Source organism: Heloderma suspectum, chromosome 13, assembly GCF_057233095.1.
Source record: "Heloderma suspectum isolate Gila_16-S chromosome 13, 16-S_ref, whole genome shotgun sequence".
Taxonomy (NCBI): Eukaryota; Metazoa; Chordata; class Lepidosauria; order Squamata; family Helodermatidae; genus Heloderma; species Heloderma suspectum.
In genome coordinates, this window is record NC_139470.1 from 2,438,052 (window position 1) to 2,456,105 (window position 18,054).

The window sequence follows — 18,054 nt, forward strand, 5'->3', positions numbered from 1 at the left end:
GCCTGATATTTACTTTAAAGGAACTATTTCATGCAATTGCTAATCCTATCAATGTCATCACATTTAGTTTGACCCTCAGTCAGTCAAACAAATGCACCATCTGGACCATTTCAGATCCTTTGTATCCAGTGTACATAGACTGGAACACATGGGTGCCATTTGATCTGGAGGTTTTAAGCAAACTGAGTTATAATACTCGTATTCATCTCTAGGGGTCACTAGAGAGTTCTCTGCACAGCTAACAGCACTATATAGCAACACTTATGATAAGGAGAAACAAATAAGGAGAAACCTACTCAGCTCTATGGGATAAGGCAATATTTATAGAAACAAGCAGTTACGCAATCCTACTTCTGCCGTCTTGACCTTCTGTCAGGTTGCCACTCCACTGTCCAAGAGCATGATCCTATGACAAGAGAGCCACATGGAATGCCAAAAGGGCAGACGAGGCCATTTAGATCTTCAACCATTTAGCACACACTCTAATAAGACCAGTGAATGCTACAAAATTTACCTCACTTTAAGCCACTGAGTTTCTTTATTCTCAAGCAATCCAGGGAGATGGTCCTGCACCATTAACACATCTGTGTGGTCCAAAGAAGCACATACCTTAGCTCTGTGTGCTCAAATTGGGTGCAGTGCGACAGCTACTTCAATCCAGACTATCTCCAGACTGGTCCAGATTGATCAATCCAGACTGATCTCCAGACAGCAGCTGTCTTCACAACCCCCCACTACCAGAGAACCTCTTAAACTGGAGATGCCAAGGATTGAACCTGGAACCTTCTGCATGCAAAAGTGGTGAGCTATGGTCCCTCTTCTGGCCTGAGAGCCAGCAGTTCAAGGTAGAGAACTTGCCCGTTTAGGATTGCAGATTAAATACCTTCCCGATTTCTAGCACACATTTGGAGTCAATGGTTCTTGCATTAATGTCCTTCTTCACGTAAGAACACAAGGAAGCACTTCTTCACACAGCACATAGTTAAACTATGGAATTTGCATCCATGAGATGTAGCTACGGCCACCAACTTGGATGGCTTTAAAAGGGGATTAAATAATTTCATGGAAAATATGACTATCAATGGCTGCTAGTCCTGATGGCCATATGCTGCCTCCAGTATCAGAGGCAGTGTGCCTATGTACATCATCTGTTGGGCCACATGAGCAGGAGGGTGCTGTTGCCCTCCTGTCCTGCTTGTGGGTTTCCCACAAGCAGCTGGTTGGTCACTGTACAAACAGAATTCTAGACTAGAGGTGCCTCTGTTCAGATTCAGCATAACCAGGCCAAAGTCTATGGGTCTGTTCACACACAGTGGTGGCAAATCATGGTTTCATTAACCAATGATTTGCTGCAGCGTGTGCCAGGCGCATGCCAATCGTGTGCCGCAGCCTTTTTTAATATTTGGGCTGATGGGGGGTTGCAAAGTGACGTCTGAAACTAGACACTTTAGGTTAATCATGGGTTAAACAACCCACAGTTAACCTAACTACTAGTTGTAGGTTATCTGTAGGTTGTTTAATCCACAATTAACCTATACTGTCTGGGTCAAGATGTCACATAGCAGCCCCTGATCTGCCCAAATATTCAAAATGGCCATGGAATTTACTCATGATTTGCCGCCATCACGTGCAAACCAGGTCTTTGTACTCCAAATATCCTTTTTGCAACAGACCTGGAAAGCTGAGAACCGTGGCATGAAGCAATGGCCATCCCCCATCATGTATCCTCAGCACCTGGTACTCAGAGGTACACTGCCACTCAACATGGAGCTATACTAGCTAGTATCAGTCAATCACTCTTCCGTCAATTTGTCTAAATCATTAGAAAAAATAAATCTGTTTTCTGTCTTCTGAACTGGATCCGAGCAGATCATAAAGACCTCCTAACCCCCCTTTTACAATGTTTGTTTATAATATTTCTACACCACGTAATAAAATGAAATCTGAGCGGTTCACATTAACATGCCTATATGCATGTTAACACGCATTAACATGCATATATAATAGAATTAACAAGCATATAAAACAGAATATAAAAACAACATAAAATAAAATAAAAATATAAAATAATAATTAAAAATATTACAGCAAGACCACAATAAAACAGGGCAGCCTCATAGTTCTTTACAGGCCAGGGAAAGCCTGTGCAAATAAATATGGTTTGAACAGGCATTTGAAGCATGGCATAATTTCTGCCTTTTGAACCACACGCAGGAGTGTTCCAGAGGGTGGGTGCTGCTCCTGAGAAGGCCCACTGACGTGCCACAACCTGGCAACATTCTGTTGGTAATGGAATTGCCAACAAACCTGCCTCTGAAGATCATACGGGCTGGTTGGGTATATATAAGGGCAGGCGGTCTGCTATGTATCCTGGTCCTGAGTTATTCAGGACTTTGTATGTCAACACCAGAACCTTGAACATGTTCTTCTAGCCCAGGTGTAGTATGTGTCTAGCCAGATGCTCCACTGAGTGTCCCAGCTGCTGCATTCTCCACGAGCTGCAACTTCTGAACCAGGCACAAGGGCAGCCCCACACAGAGCACATTACAGTAGTCTAACTGTGAGGTTGCTTCTGTAAGAGCCCAAATAAGCTCGGTGTCGAGAGTGGAAATGTCTCTTTACCCAAGTTGGGGGGGGGGGGGAGAGGGATTCTCTCTCAGAGATTGGATTTAAACTACATTATACAAGCAATTTCATGGGTGCTTTACACCACTATGAGAGCTTCACCAAAAAAAAAAAAAAAGTAGGGAAAAAATTCCATTTACCAGCTATAAATCAGCACTTCTTATAATGAGCACAAAAAATGTCAGTTTTATGCAATTTTACAGATGAACAAAACTGGCGAAATTAACTGTGGTAACCTACTGTAGTCAGCAAAAGGCAGCTCCAAGGAGAGAAGGGAGGGAGGGGGAAAGAAATTATATGTATTTTGCTCCTCTCAAACTCCTTTCTTGAGCAAGTTTCTGCTATTTCTGGTGTGAAAACTCATTTGTCGTTCCCATTATACTTTCATTTGGAGTTTATCTTGAGTATCCAATGAGCCACCAACTGTGAACATGATTAAATCTACAAAATCTATCTAATAGATGGAATAAATTAGGTGTTTGAAAAGGCTGCCTCTGAAAGGGAGATGGAAGGAGAGGAGACAGTTGCCACTGAGCCTTGTAAGAACAGCACACAAAACCTTTCTGGGGGTTTAGGGGGCCACCCATTCTCCCAACAAAAGTGCAAAGGTGGTTGGGAGGGGAAAGGGCTGCATAAGCAGAGTGTAGAGGGACATGGTCCCTTCAGGTTGCCACTCCACTGCCCAAGGGAGAGCTGTGCAGACTCCATGATCCCTAGCATATGCTTTCTGAAAAGGTGTAGAAGTGGAGAACATATTTCAGCATCCGGACAATCTCAGCCTAATTTTTTTAAAGCAGGTCTATAATCTGTTATTCACATGCGTCCCAAAATCGACTTGAAAGTCTACGAATTATTTAATGTATTTAATTGCCTCTCCATTTGTGAGCATTCAAGGCAATCTACAACAAAACCTTAAAAAGATAAAATGCAAAAAGCTAACACAAAGGTAGATAAAATACAGGTGTTATAATAAAACTGCAGAAACCTCTAAAATCAAGGAGCAGCATCATACACTGAAAGCTGGGCAAAACAGTATCATTTTTATGCTGTCCAAACACCAAGAACTAGGGAGCCAACCTAACCTCTGTGGGGAGGGAGTTCCACAACCAGGGTGCTGCTACATAAAAGGCCCTGTTGCTGCCAAGAGCAGTGGAGACAGCAAAGGTCCCCATGTTGAGAAAGCCACTCTTACAAAAACTTGCATTTCACTCCTTTAAGTACAGAAATTCCTAACACTGTGTCATATTCTTCTGAACTCTTCTTAAAATTCCACAGGGGCTTAGCTCTACCCCCAAGGAATATTCTGCCTTCTTCAGCTTCAAGCGAAGGCCAACGCCCCGCCCCCCGCAAAGGGCTACCCTTACACCTCTTTGGGGTGGAAATCAGCTGTCAAATTCTAAAAGCCTGAGTGTTCCCATGCCACGGAAGAAACCCCAAACCACCTTCAGTCTCTCATTCTCTCCCCTCTCCCAGTGGCTGCATTAAATCCAGCTCAAAGGACTGGATTTTAATTGACTTAATAGACTCGTTAATAACAATGTCTATTTAAGACACCTGTAAAAAGCCCATAACATTAATGTAATGGGGAAATGGACGGTGAACCCATCCGCCTTGCTTTTTAAATGACTGCTGCAGAGGGTTTTAATGGAAGTCTGCGATTAATGGACAAGGGAAGCAGTTGCTCAAGTGAAACACACTTGTACAAACACACATTTTGCATGCACGCTGGTGGTACATCCTGTTGTTTCGAGGTTAAGAATGCTGCCATTTCTGTTCTGTTATCACAACGAACAAGACAAAAGACCCAAATGGGGAAAATGCTCATCCGTTCTCATCTAGAGAGCTAAAAATAAAAGTTCACCCCATCTGTGCTTATACAGAGGTGGAACAACTGATTGTAGAAGAGCGACAGGCCCAAAAGAGGGCAAAACATGAAACCAACAGGGTCAGAAATGTCTCATGCACCACTGGAGGATGTGGCAGCCAGGGTCCACCAAACCCATGGCCTCTTTTACACAGTCAGCTCCTCCAGGATCTGAAGGGACAGTCTTTAGAGAAGGTGATCTACCAATAGCTGTTAGTTGTGACAGCTATGAAACCTCCACATTCACAAGCAGTATACGTCTGAAAGAGCAAGTGCTAGGCAGGCTCAAACAGGGGAGCAGGGGTATTGCCCTCACGCCACTATCTATCTATCTATTTATATTAATTCCAGCAGGCTGCGCCGAGGGAGAGGAGAGGGAGAATTGAGGCCATTCCGCATGGACCTATGGCCCAACTGGTCTACCCAGAGAAGAGTCTTCAGTGTGGTGGCTCCTTTCTATGGAGCACCCTGCCTCTGGAGGTTAAGCAGGCACCAACTCTGTGTTGTTCCCAGCACCTCCTGAAAACCACTTTATTTCAAGAAGCCGTCCTTGACTAAGCAGCCACGGTTTTTATCGGCATTCTGTTTTTTAAAATAATAATTTTTAAAATGGAGTTTTATTCTTTTATCTTCTTATCTTTGGGATGTGGAGCAGTAGATAAATGTTGCAAATAAATAAATAAATCACACCAGCCCTGCTGAAAGATTTAATTTCCCCCCCTCTTCCCTCCCCATTCCTTTTTTCTTGCCCGTGTTGTGTCTTTTGAGAAGCAAAGCCTGCAGGCAGGGACTGCCTTCCTTTATTGATTCTTTGTAATCTGCTCCGGGAGCCTATTTGGCTGAGGAGGGGCATAAAAATACTTCAAATAAATAAATAAATATTATTAATTAATTACATTTCTATACCTCCCAATAGCCAAAGCTCTCTGGGTGGTTTACAAAAATTAAAAACGTTAAAAATACAATATACAGAGATTAAAAACCATTAACATAAATACACATGAACAGACAATATACACAAAAGAAACATATATCTAAAACAACTTCAAACGAACATAAGCAAACAACCATAACCACAAGACATTCCAGGATCAATTAAAACGTATCATATACTGCCGAATGCCTGGGAGAAGAGAAAGGTCTTAGCCTGGCACCAAAAAGATAACAATGTTGGTGCCAGGCAGGCCTCATCAGGGAGATCATTCCATAATTTGGGGGCCACCACCAAGGCCCTCTCCCTTGTCTCTGTCTTCTGAGCTTCCCTCAGTGTAAGCAGCCGCAGGAAGGCCTTAGATGTTGAGCATAGTGTACAGGTAGGTTCGTGCTGGGAGAGGCACTCCATCAGGTATTGTGGTCTCAAGCCACCATATACATATACATATATATATACATATACATATATATATATACATAAAAAAAAGGTAAAGGTGTCCCCAACCAGTCATGTCTGACTCTAGGGTGCAGTGCTCATCCCCGTTTCTAAGCTGAAGAGCCAGCGCTGTCCGAAGACGCTTCCGTGGTCATGTGGCCGGCATGACTGAACACCGAGGTGCACGGAACGCTGCTACCTTTCCCGCCGAGGCGGCACCTATTTATCTACTTGCAATTTCTTGCTTTCGAACTGCTAGGTTGGCAGAAGCTGGGACTGAAGACGGGAGCTCACTCCGTCACACGGCACTCGGGTCTCGAACCGCTGACCTGCCAACCTTCCAGTCTGCAGTTCAGCGTCTTAACCACTAAGCCACCGCGGCCCCTATATATATATATATATGGTAGTAAACATTTATTATGTGTTTGTATAGAACAAATAATATTGTTTACATTTTTTACTGTATTTGCCCCCCAAATACAAGTTCTCTCACAAAGCAAATATAACATTAACATACAGTATAAAAAGAAACAATAGGAACTATTAAAACTTTAAAATGTAAGTTATTTAAAAGGGTGGGGTGAATAAAAAGGTCTTTAACTGTGCTAAAAAGACCATAATGATGGTGCCAGGCAAACCTCTCTGGGAACGTTGTTCCATTACTGGGGTATCATTATCAAAAAGGTCCTCTCTCCCTCTAGTGATAACCCACTTTGCTTTGCTCAGCAGAGGAACTTGGAGACAGGCTTCCGAACAAGGTCTGGGGTACATATGGGCAAAGGTGGTCTTTCAGTCCCAAGCCATTTAGGACTTTAAAGGTTAAGCAAGCACTTAAATTGGGAATGGAAATAGATAGGGAGCCTGTGCAGCTGACAAAGCCCAGGCATAATGTGATCAAGACATGTTTGGTTTTATTGGTAACTTCTGTTTTTTTATTGCTTTTTCTTGGTAATCGGTGTTTTTGGCTTTTATCTTCTACACCACCTTGAGAGAGTTCCATCCTTTAAGGCAGCCTAAAAATAATTTTAAATAAATAAAGATACTCAGCAAATAATCTTGTAGTCTTATTTGGGGCCAACTGCAGTTTATGAACCATTTCTAAAAGCAGCTTGATGCACAACGGATTGAAATAGCCTAAAACGGGAGTTTACTAGAGCATGAGTAATTGTGACCAAGCTACATCCATACAGGTTAAGGTTGCGGCCTAACAACTTCACAGAAGCACCTGGCTGGCTGCTGTCAAAAGCAGGATCCTGGAATCAATGTCTTCCTGTGGTCTAATGCACTGTGATCAGATCTATCAGCAGCTATAAGAATGGATCATGCCTTGGGGGTTGCAAGGGAGGTACGCTTAGAACACCAGATGCTGCAGCTTCCTCGCCGTTTGTGAGCAGAGACATTTCCCTTCCCAGCTAAAAGAGGAGACACAGACCTATTCCAGGGAAGGGGCAGCCTAATTTGCTGGCCTTTGCCACGATAGCTAAACAAGTTCTCTGTGCTCAGATGCAGTGTGCTTCTTAATGCCCAGATACTGAGGACAAACAATGGGATAATCGTCACCTTCCTGCCCTGCTTGTGGGCTTCCCAGAAGTATTTGGCCAGCCACTCTTGGAAAGGCGAGATAGACCCGCCTTAGTTGTGAACAGAACCAAATCTACTCAAAGTCTTTGGAGGAGTGTGCATCTGTCTAAGCAGGCAGGAAAAAGAGGCCTCGGCATCTTCACCCTGGCCCAGCTGCATGGACTACTGGCTAATCAGATGTGAGAACGACAAATATAGCTCAGGACATCCAGCCCAGCAGTCAATACCTCGTCAATGTTCTGCCCCCAAAGCCCAGCTAAGCCAATCATTTAAAAACAAATGGACATGCCATGGGTTGGCTGGCAGAACTGGAACGGTCTCACAGCTGCGAGGACCCTTCTCCCTGCCTCTGTCCCTGAAGCAGCTCTCTGCAGAGGTTGGTAACCTCAAGAGAAGAGCAGCCCAGCTGGATCAGACCAAAGATCCATCTAGGCCAGAATTCTGTTCCCACAGCGGCCAGCCAGATACCTCTTTGGAAGCCCCAAAGGAGGACGTGAGGGCAAGAGATGCCTCCTGCGGCCTGTCCCAAGCATTCAGAGGTACAATGCCTCTGTGGCTGCGACCGTGGTGGCGGCAGGGAACAGTATGAGACCAGCCACTGCCCAGAGGACTAAAGCCAACCCCTTCATCCCAAAAAGACCACCACCAAGTCATGGAAGGTCAGCCTGGCCGCAGCTTGGTTCAGCTACCTCTTCAATATTCCTATTTCCATTCCATTCTGGTCCTCCAGTTCCATCACCTTCAGCTGTCAAAAGAAGTCCTTCCTTGCTGACCCTCACACCTGAAACTACCACCACACAATGCCACCTTCTCTTTCTCTGTCATCCTTCAAAATTCCTCCTCAAAGCTCACCTTCCCTCTGAATCCCCTAGTCCTCATGCCCTATTATGACTAATCCTAAGCACGTGCCACTGAACTGACCACAAAATGTCAAATTTCAGACTGCAATGTCCTTGGGACAGGCACCTGTCTTGTTCCTGCAAAGTGCCCTGCATACCAAGGCAGCAATATCAATAAAAATAAGGAATAGCTGCCGCCGCCATGAGGAAGAGCCACACAAGGCACGAACCCTTCACCCCGTCCCTGACCGCCAGGATTCTTACTAGGCTCTCTCCCTGACTTAGATTTTAGCAGGCGTTGCCCGTGCACTTTCAAGCAGACTTTTCACAACCACTGAGGACCAGAAACTTTCTTCCGAGCAAAAAGGAAAGGAGGAAGCCGATTCTCTTCTGCTCGTTGAATTCTGTCCTCTGCCTTCTCTGGGCTGGTGGAACACACACAGCACTGCCTACCCATCCTCAAGGGCTGTGTTCCACGGAGCACCCAATGCGGAATAAATGCCGTGTGCAGCAGCAGCAGCAGCTCTAGGCAGCCTTCTGCTATCCTTGTTGCTGAGAGCCAAGCAGAGGGGGGGCCTTTGTCCCAGCACTTATGGAGTGACTTTCACTATGATCTCCTGCCCCCCCGCCCCCCGGTTGGCCTGTCACACCCTGGATTTGCCAAGGGCAGTGCCTGGGTGGAGACGATGCCCTGTAGCACAGCCGCGGAGACCTGGGGGTGACAAGAGTCCGGTGGCTGCTCAAATCATGCCCCAGCCAGCAGCACGTCCGCATTCCCCTTCATGACAGCACCACTGCCCTTGGAGGTGGCAGCATTGCAAATACTCAATTAATGTGACATTAATTAGCTGGTGACACTTGGAGAATCCCTGATGAAAAGGGCTCCCGGCAAGAGGGCTGCCAGAAAGGGCTCTGCTCTAGAGAAAGGTGTGTTTGTGGGGTGAGCGGAGTAATGCAGCAAGGCAAAGGAGATGGCCCTAGGGGTCTCTGGAGGAGCTGCCTGTACTATTTCAATGCTCTGGAGCACCTTAGATCAACGAAGAGCAGCTACCTCTCCCCAGCACTTTCCCCCAGCACTCACGAAAGTGGCTTTGGCCACTTTGTCTCAAGCAGGGACCGGACGTGCAGGCGAGTCACACCCCCTACCACGACGTGGGCATGGGAGGAAGTGTGGGACAAGCCCAGTCTGCCTGGCTGGCTCCTCATGCTCGACGCAGGGTGTCCTGACAAATGAGGTATCTGGCTCCCCTGAACGAGCTGTCTGATGTCACTTGCTCTGCAGCCACCATTCCGTGGTGCATCTGCTCCCTGTTGGTGGTCTGGATTGTGAAGGATATTGTGTGGGAAGAAGGCCTGGAGGCTGTATAATTCTGGCTGAGTAGACAGTCTTCTCTTTCCTTCCGTCTCTTAGGAGTGTGAACAATGCAGCTCGGTGCAAGGTTATGCAGTCTTTAATCCCAGTCGATTTCAATGGGATTTCAGCCAGGACTGTGTGCTGTCCAGGCTAAAAACTATTAAAATTCTACTCTCCCAGGCCATCCAAATTCTGGGCTAAGAAAAGCTGAACCTTGTGACCTGTATAAATTATGCAAATGTGCATAATTCCTCTAATTCTGCATAATTTATTCCACAATTCTTACTATTATGCATAATTTAGCGTGCTTTTGCTAGTCATCGCAAGGGTGTGTGTGGGTGTGGGGAGAACATGGTGATAAACAGGGCACTGAATGTGCATCCTTTTGAACATGGGTAATCTTACTCAACACCACGTGTCTGGCTTCAGACATGGCCCTACGCACTGCCCACTGATGCACATGCCTATCTTCTCAGTCACAAAGACTAGTTACTTGCTTGTTATTTTTAAACCAAAGTAGCAATCCTTCAGAAGCTCAGTTCTGCCCATGCCACATTGGGCACCCTTTTTGTGCTCCTTTGGAATCATAGTGCATATGCAACCCCGGCTGAAGCTGTGCTGGATTATGGTCTACGAAGCGCACTATAACCCAAGCACAGAAATGTACCAAACAGACACAGAAACCTCACTCACGGATCAGAGAGAGACAGAGACAGAAAGAGAGACTTTGTCACTGCCTGAACACCAGTAGGACTGGATATGACAAGCCGCAAATTCTATGTGTTGTCACATCTCAGGGTGACGCAGTGAACCCCCGCCGGGAAAATTACAGAGCTACCAATTTCCGAGAGGGTTCCTGGCGTGCTTCTGCACTCCACTGGCAAGCGCCTTTCCCTCCTTGCAGTAATTACTGCTTTCTAACAGGCCATAATTACTCTCCCCAATCACCCCGTCACCCATCATGCAAAGGCAGCCTTGCCTTGACATACCGCCAGTTGCTAGCACCAGCCTGGCCTTTCCCTCACCCCTCGCAACTCGAGCTGTCAGCAGCGTCACGGCAAAGCCCCTTCTCTGGTCTGGGCGCCAGGTGCTGCTCATGATCCACGGCACCATCTGCTCAGGTCGAGAGCCCCCAGGCCGCTTCCTTCCACACAAGCAAGGTTCCCAGGCAGCACAACAGTGCAAGGGGCATTTGGCCAGAGGGGTTTCAGAAATGGATTCTTTCCCCCGGAGTCCTCAGGGCAGATGAACTCTGTCAAGTGTATGCTCTGGGCGGAAGAAAGGTGAACTGGTGGGAGGCTGTAGCAGGGAAAGCACCAGCTTTGCTTGGAAAAGGCCCCAGGTTCAATCCCCGCCATCTCCAGGTAGGACCAGGAAAGACCCCCTCCCTGAGGCCTGGCAAGCCACTGCTGCTAAGTGTAAACAATACTGAGTTGAGATGGATGAACCTAGTATAACCTAGCTGCTCTGTATGGTTCTTCCCCAATAAAAGTTTAACCTGTGATTAACCTGGATGCAAAGCAACTAGATCCGCGTGATTCCGGTTGCATGTGATGTGTTCCATTTCTGCTTTTGTGAACCGATTTAGGTTGCAATTGTTTGCACACTTACTAGGGAGTAAGTCCCACTGAAATGAGTGAAACTGACTTTTGAGTAAACATGCACAGTATCATCACAATGTTGTTGTTTTAGTGTTGTTCTAAAGTTTCAGCTTTGGTGTTTCCACATTCTTTACAGCCTGATCCTATGCATGTTTACTCAGAAGTAACCCCCACTGATTACAACAGAGCTTACTCCCATTTAAGTGTGCACAGGACTGCAATCTTAGTTTGTAGAAAAGTTGGCAATTAGGAAGTGTTCTCATTGGAATACAGCAAATTCCACACACACCCCTTCCATTTTAAATGGCTTTCTTTATTCAATTTTTTAAACATTAAACTTTTCGGACCATTCTGAGAACACTAAATGACAGAGCTTACATGCCAACAATCTACTTTCATCATGAAGCCTGAATAAAATAAATAAATAAATAAATAAATAAATAAATAAATAAGAGGAGAGCAGAGCAGAGCACTTCAGTAGTCTAATTTGAACAAATACACCTGAGAAGTAGACAAGTGTATAGAAGCCTTCTTTGACAACTTAAAGGCCTCCCGTTTCTTGAAAAAACTGTCATTACTCCTTCATGTTTGCAGTAAAACTGCTTGGTCAGGGAATCAAAATAGGTATCTTACTGGCCAAAATCCATTATTCCCTCACATTTTGCGTTTTGTACCCCAAAATATAAATGTCATATAATATTTGGGATTTTAATTTTAAAAATACATTAACTAGTTGGGGGGAGATCAGTCTTTAAAATGAGAGAGGAAAACAACTAAAACATGAACTAAGGCACAGTTCTAAATTTGCTTTTTCAAAGTAATTTCATGTGCTCGTTAACCTGTTAAAAGCCCAAGTTAATACATAACTTCATCCATTCCAATTAAACTGATACCTGTGTAGAAAATGTGCATAAAATTGTTGCAGTATCATAGTAGGACAGGACTTGGCAGCTGGGTAGGAGAAAATAATAGTTGACTAAAATGGCCTGTCAGAATTTGTTAGTTCCAGCTCTGAAACTGCCCAACTGACTGGTCCATTCATTCATTGTATTTCTATAATGCCCAACAGCCAAAGCTCTCTGGCCAGATTACAAAGGTCCATTCTTTATGTTAGTTTTTTCCATGGGCAAATATAGTAGTGGAAATCATTTTACCCCACCTGACCGGATGCTGATTGCTGTCTCTCCTTCTCACCTCCTTCCCTTGCTTTTTACTGCATGGGAGAGAGAAAAAACTTAGCAACCCCACAAGGAACAAGAATTTCTTCTCTTCCCATCCTACAACCTGTTCCATTTCCCAGGCTTTGCATTCAATAACAGCTAAATAATTGAATCAGCTCAGCTGCTGAAGACTTGCTTTGAATTTTATTAGAATTTTAAATTGTTTTGTTTCTTCAGTATTTTATTACTGTAAATGGAAAAACACATCGCCCACAGTAATACTCCGATGGCTTTTTATATTACTTTGAGCGTACAGTGGAGAGGGGAGAGAGGGGGCAAGGGAGAGGCAGGCCAACCCAAGAAGCCATTAGGGAGGCTGCAGAGGCTTATGAGATTATGCCTGCAGCAAAACAACTTTTTTTACTCCCACAAATTGGCCAACCCACTGGCTTGAAGGCAGTTTTAGGCCTGGATCTGGGAATACTGCAATAGGAAATAAATCTTGGGTCTTGATTGGGGGTGATGGAGCCATTGCGGGGGGGGGGGGGAGGGGAGCCAACCGGACCTAGCAAATCTATGGCTGTCAAGGTCTAATTTGGTATATCCAGTCTGAACAGCTACGTAAACAAGAGAGCATACTATGGACTGCAAGTTCATGGAAGATAAGTTCATGGAGGAGAAGGCTATCAATGGCTACTAGTCCTGATGGCTGTATGCTACCTCCACTGTCAGAGGTCTATATACACCAGCTACTGTGGAACACAGCAGAAAGGTGCTATTACACTCATGTCCTACTTGCAAATTTCCCACAGGCAGCTGGTAGGCCTCTGTGTGAACAGAATGCTGGGTGAGATGGACCCTTGGTCTGATCCAGCATGGCTCTTCTTATGTTCAAGTTTATTTACAAATCACTGAATGCAACAAAGCATTAAATGCAAGAACTACATATATGGAAGTTCTCAGACGCATCTGGCTGATCACGTCTGGAGATCAAATGGATCCTTCGATTGATCCAGACAAGCAATTCTTATGCCCTCCCCCATCTGACACTCACACACTTTAATCCAGTTTCTGTAGCCCTGTAGCAGCAATATTAGTCCTATAATGTTAAGGATCGTGCCAAGCCATCACAAGTGGTGTTGGCTGTGGACTGCACAGGTAACTAGCTCTGTATGCTAGATAAAAATGGTACAGAAAGTGGGTAGCGTAAGCATGCTTGCAGAAAGCAGAATTCTGCTGAAAATTGACAGCCTAGGCCTAAACTTTCCAATAAGGAGTTGCATACACCACTCCCATAGAAGAGACGTATAGGAGCTTCCCCTAACACAAATAGCCCAAGATTGCTGGCGTACTAACAGAAAAGGGACAGAAAACTTTTCTGGGAGTGTTGAAAAGTATCCCCACTCCCCAGGACAGTGTTTAGGCAACTGCTTTGGAAGGGTTTGCCTGCTTAGAAAGTGCTGCTCTCACTCTGAATTGACTACGTTCACCCTCAGTTATGTCCCCAGGTAGTCAAACATCACTGGCTGAAATACGACATTATGTTCCCATAATCCCCAAATGGCTGGCATCACCCATTTTATTTATTTAAAATTATTTTTAGGCTTCCCTTAAGAGTAAAAACCCTCTGAAGGCAGTATACCCATGAACTCGTAAATAAGGTGGAGTCTAAATGCTTTAATATATATATATTAGGAATTACAGTAAAGAGAAAGGAGCCCCAACAAAGAAAACAGAGAGGCACCAAAGCAGCAGCAGTTACAGGAAACAATGGCATCAAAAAAAAGAGGGGGGGGGGAGGTTTAATATTCTTCCAATGAAAGCAGTTGTCAGGAACAGTCATTTACACAAAGAAAGAGAAAAACCATGGCCAAAATCCAAAACAGGAGAACATTTGGGCCAAATAATAAAACGCCACACTACAGACGGGCAGCCAAGATTCTGGTTCATAATTTGGAATCAGCATGCAAAATTTCGATCTCCTCCCACCCTACAAACCCAATTTTGGCCAGCTGATGATGGATTTCCTTGCCTCCCTACTTGATGAACAGTAGTGAACGTTCTGTGACATCAGAGAAGCCAGGGGCTAATGGGAACAGTTCCCAGGTAACAACTGGATTTTAGCCTACTGTATGTATCAGACTGAAAAAGTGCAGGGGGGGAGCGAATATCCCACATCCTCACTGACCGGGAAGGGGCGGGGGGCACTAATTGGGAAGCCGCCTAGGCCTGCATGAGGCGGCAGCCGGCCTGCCCAGACTCACAACAGTTACCAATTAAACCAGGCCGCGCTGTGAAACCAGTTCCGGTTATATTCAGACGCACAATAGCTTTCTTCGCCAAGACCCAGCTGCTGGGGCTTCTAATTAACCCTGATTTTTTTAACTGTACACTTTAAAAATGTGCCAAATAGTAGTTACAAAGTGGAGAACAAGGCAGGGTTAATCATGAAGCCCCTTCAATTGCAGGCCCTCAGGGGGAACGAAGGGGGGAGGGAGGGAGGCCTCCACTGAAACAGAATTGTCCACTCTGCTTGGCTGTCAGTCTGCCTCAGGATTTGGCTCCTGAGGGGCCTGGTGACAGGACAGGAACAGCAGCGCGTCTAGATTCTGACAATCAAGGCCTCGTTCATTTAAGAAGTGTTGCAGAATCAAGGCAGTGTTTGTAAATTGAGGGGGACGGCAGCCGCCAGTACCCCCCCCCAAAAAAACCTCCACATGGCCCTGAAGCAGGCGCCGAAGTCACAGGATGTTTCCCTCATGCCTTCACTGGGATGGGAGGACCTGTGCATGGCTGTTTCTTAACACCAACCCTCCCCAAACCTGCACAGTATCATGAGGAAGCCATTCCATGGCTACATCTCCAGCACAGATTCCTAAGCTTCACATACACAACCTTACTTTGACAGCAATTAAAACTCCAGGAGCACATACATGCCCGACCACAACAGGAATTATTACTACTGGAGTACACAGAAGAGCACGATATCACCAGTCAGGGCTCAGAAAGAAGCACACAGTGAGAAGCAGATGGTATATTCTAACGAGCTACCTGTCACCGGACCATCCCTGGGAAAGTATTAGAACGGGCCTTGTTTGACGTGCAGGGTTTGCCTCTTTGATTAGGTCACGCTTACACTGCTTTTTGGTTTGCCCCTTGCTGTGTTGCTGGCGAATACAGTGCTTTGCTTGCACCCTGCTAAGTGGCGAATACCCTGCCATGCTTGGACTATACAGAATGGCTGGGGGGGACTCCACCTCCAGTCTCCAAAGTGGGCAGGTGGGTGAAGCGTTCACGGATGTCCACCAAAATTGCCAGCATCTGGAATAACGGATGACATTATCACACTGCACACTGAGGATGAAGCAAGCTAGCTTTTGTTTCAGTGTGATTGTTGGGTGCTTATATCCCAGGATAATGTGAATGCAGCTAGGCTTAACACACTTGCGTGTTTCCTCCAGGAAAAAGCGTCAACCCCTCCTGCAGCTAGTGGTAAAGAAATAGAATCATTCCCATGACCCATGATGAGTGGCGCTTTTACTAGTATAGACCGAGTCCTGTCCCAGAATCACAGGCAGAAGCATTTGCCACATACAGAACCTCTAAGAATGTGGGAGGATTTGGGGTGCAGCAGGACTGTTTCTGCCCCAACCCTCAAAAGACAATTTCAACATACTTCTCCTGATAAGACAGGAGAGATCTTATTTTCATACACCCGAAGAACTGAAATAATAGATGACAAACTGAAAATATAATCTCCGCTCTCAATCTGTACTGCTGCTACAGGAGGCAAAGGACATGAGGTGCAGAACTACCTGGCCTGGGCTTCAGCGCGATTACCGCCCGTCTCCCCTGTTTACAAAGGGAATGGCTTTTGGTTATAAAAAGAGAAAAGAGGGAGAATACGCCAAACCAATTAGGTGGTCAGATTTGACCCCAGGCTGTCCAATCATCCCTAACTGATGCAAATTGTGTGTTTCTCTTAACTATAAAAGAGGCTGTACTTGCAAAGCAAAACAGACGGGGGCAGGGAAGGGAACAGACTGCAAGAGCTCCGTGGTGAAGAAAATGCACCTGCCTACATCTTCTCAGGTAAAGGTCCTGGGGCCAAGCGCCAGTGGTGAGCAGAGATTGTAATTAAGTTGTCCTGAGCTGGTCAGGACTGTTACACCTTTGGGCGAGGCTGCCAGCTGGGAGACACGGATGTGCGCTGCTCTTTCCCAGCCTGAAAATATCACAACAAACCACTAAGCTCAGGAGACTGCCTGAGCAATGAAGGCGTTTTAATTCAGAGAGAAACAGAGCGTGTGTAGGTGCTATAACGGGTGGTGCTGGATGGACGCTGAAGTGGCAGGGAAGGTCACTGGCGCATCTGATGATCAATGTCACTGCACCAATGGCGAGAAGAGGGAATAAACCAGCACGCTCTTCCTTTTCTCCCCCGTCCAAAAGCAGCGATCTGATCTGTCAGACAGTGCCGACTGCCTGCCGACTATCTTGCTGATCTGCACCATGAGCCAAAAGCAATGCAAATCATGGCCACTGAGTACACCCAGCCGACCGCGTTGCTAGGGTCCTTTCGCACCAGAGGGAGAGGAGGGAGAGAGGGAGACTCACAACCGGGCCCTCCAGCTAAAGCCCAGGCCTGTTTTCTATTGCTCCCAGCCTTGCAACCCAGAAGTCAGCCCAAGGTCTGCAGGCCCCTTAGCTTTCAAAGGGCGCGTTTGATGTCTTCTCAATAAGGAAGAGCTTTGAAGTGCATCTCAGGAATTGCGGAAGGCCCAAGCCTAGCAGTAGGGCACATGCTTTGTGCGAAGGCGGCCCCAGGTTCATCCCCAAAGTATCTCCTCTTAAAAACGATCTCAAGTAACTGAGGTCCTGAGTCCTGAGACTCTGGAGAGCTGCTGCCAGTCAGGAAAGACAGTTTACTTTTATTGTCGTTTTATTTTAAAATGTTTCTATATCGCTTTATATTAAAAAACACACACATCCAAAGCAGTATTATGAAAAAAAAAAGCCCGCCACAACGAAAACAAGATAAAAACCCAGAATAATTCCTCATACTGGGCTAGACGGACCAAGGGTCTGATTCTGTATAAAGGAAGCTTCATATTCCATGAGGACTTGGAAGGGAAGAGAAAGCACGCACACTAGGGTCAAAGGCCCTTGCACCCCGAGATCAACTTTCAAAATCCAGACCCTGCCACACAAACACACTGATTTCTATGCAAGAAAGCAGAAGGTGGGAGGAAAAGGATAAAGCAAACCAGGCAAGTAAGCAAACCACATGTGCCACACCTGCTTTTGCTAGTCACTTTCCCAATCCACAGCAACATGACCCTACCTGGATGCTCACTACCACAGGGTTCAAAAAAAGCCGCAGCTGCTGCAACACATGAACAAAGGCTCCTGGCTCGGCAAAAGTGAGGAGAGGGATAAGGATGCAGGTCGAGGAACCGCCAGTAGCCTGGTGAATATTATTCAGCTGCCATAGAGGAAGTGGGTAGGAATGGCCAAATATGGGGTAGTGATGAATGCCTGAGAGGTTCCAGAAAAGATCACATTTCATCCACTTTGGCCACTGAGGGAGGGGCTACAGTTCAATGGCTGAGCAGATACTGTGCACGCAGATGGTTCCTGGTTCGTTGCCAGTATAACAAC

General features: G+C 45.9%; 1 protein-coding gene across 4 annotated transcripts in view; it reads right to left on the reverse strand.

Annotated features, from left to right (window-relative positions):
• FAM222A (family with sequence similarity 222 member A) overlaps nucleotides 1–18,054 on the reverse strand; it is a 119,056-nt gene that overhangs the window by 22,252 nt on the left and 78,750 nt on the right. Inside the window, exon 2 of one of the 4 annotated variants that reach the window (XM_084820282.1) lies at nucleotides 297–406. The exons of the other annotated variants lie outside the window; for them this stretch is intronic. The gene's annotated coding sequence lies outside the window, so the exon portion shown is untranslated. The remainder of the gene's footprint in view (nucleotides 1–296; nucleotides 407–18,054) is intronic. 4 annotated transcript variants of the gene reach the window in all.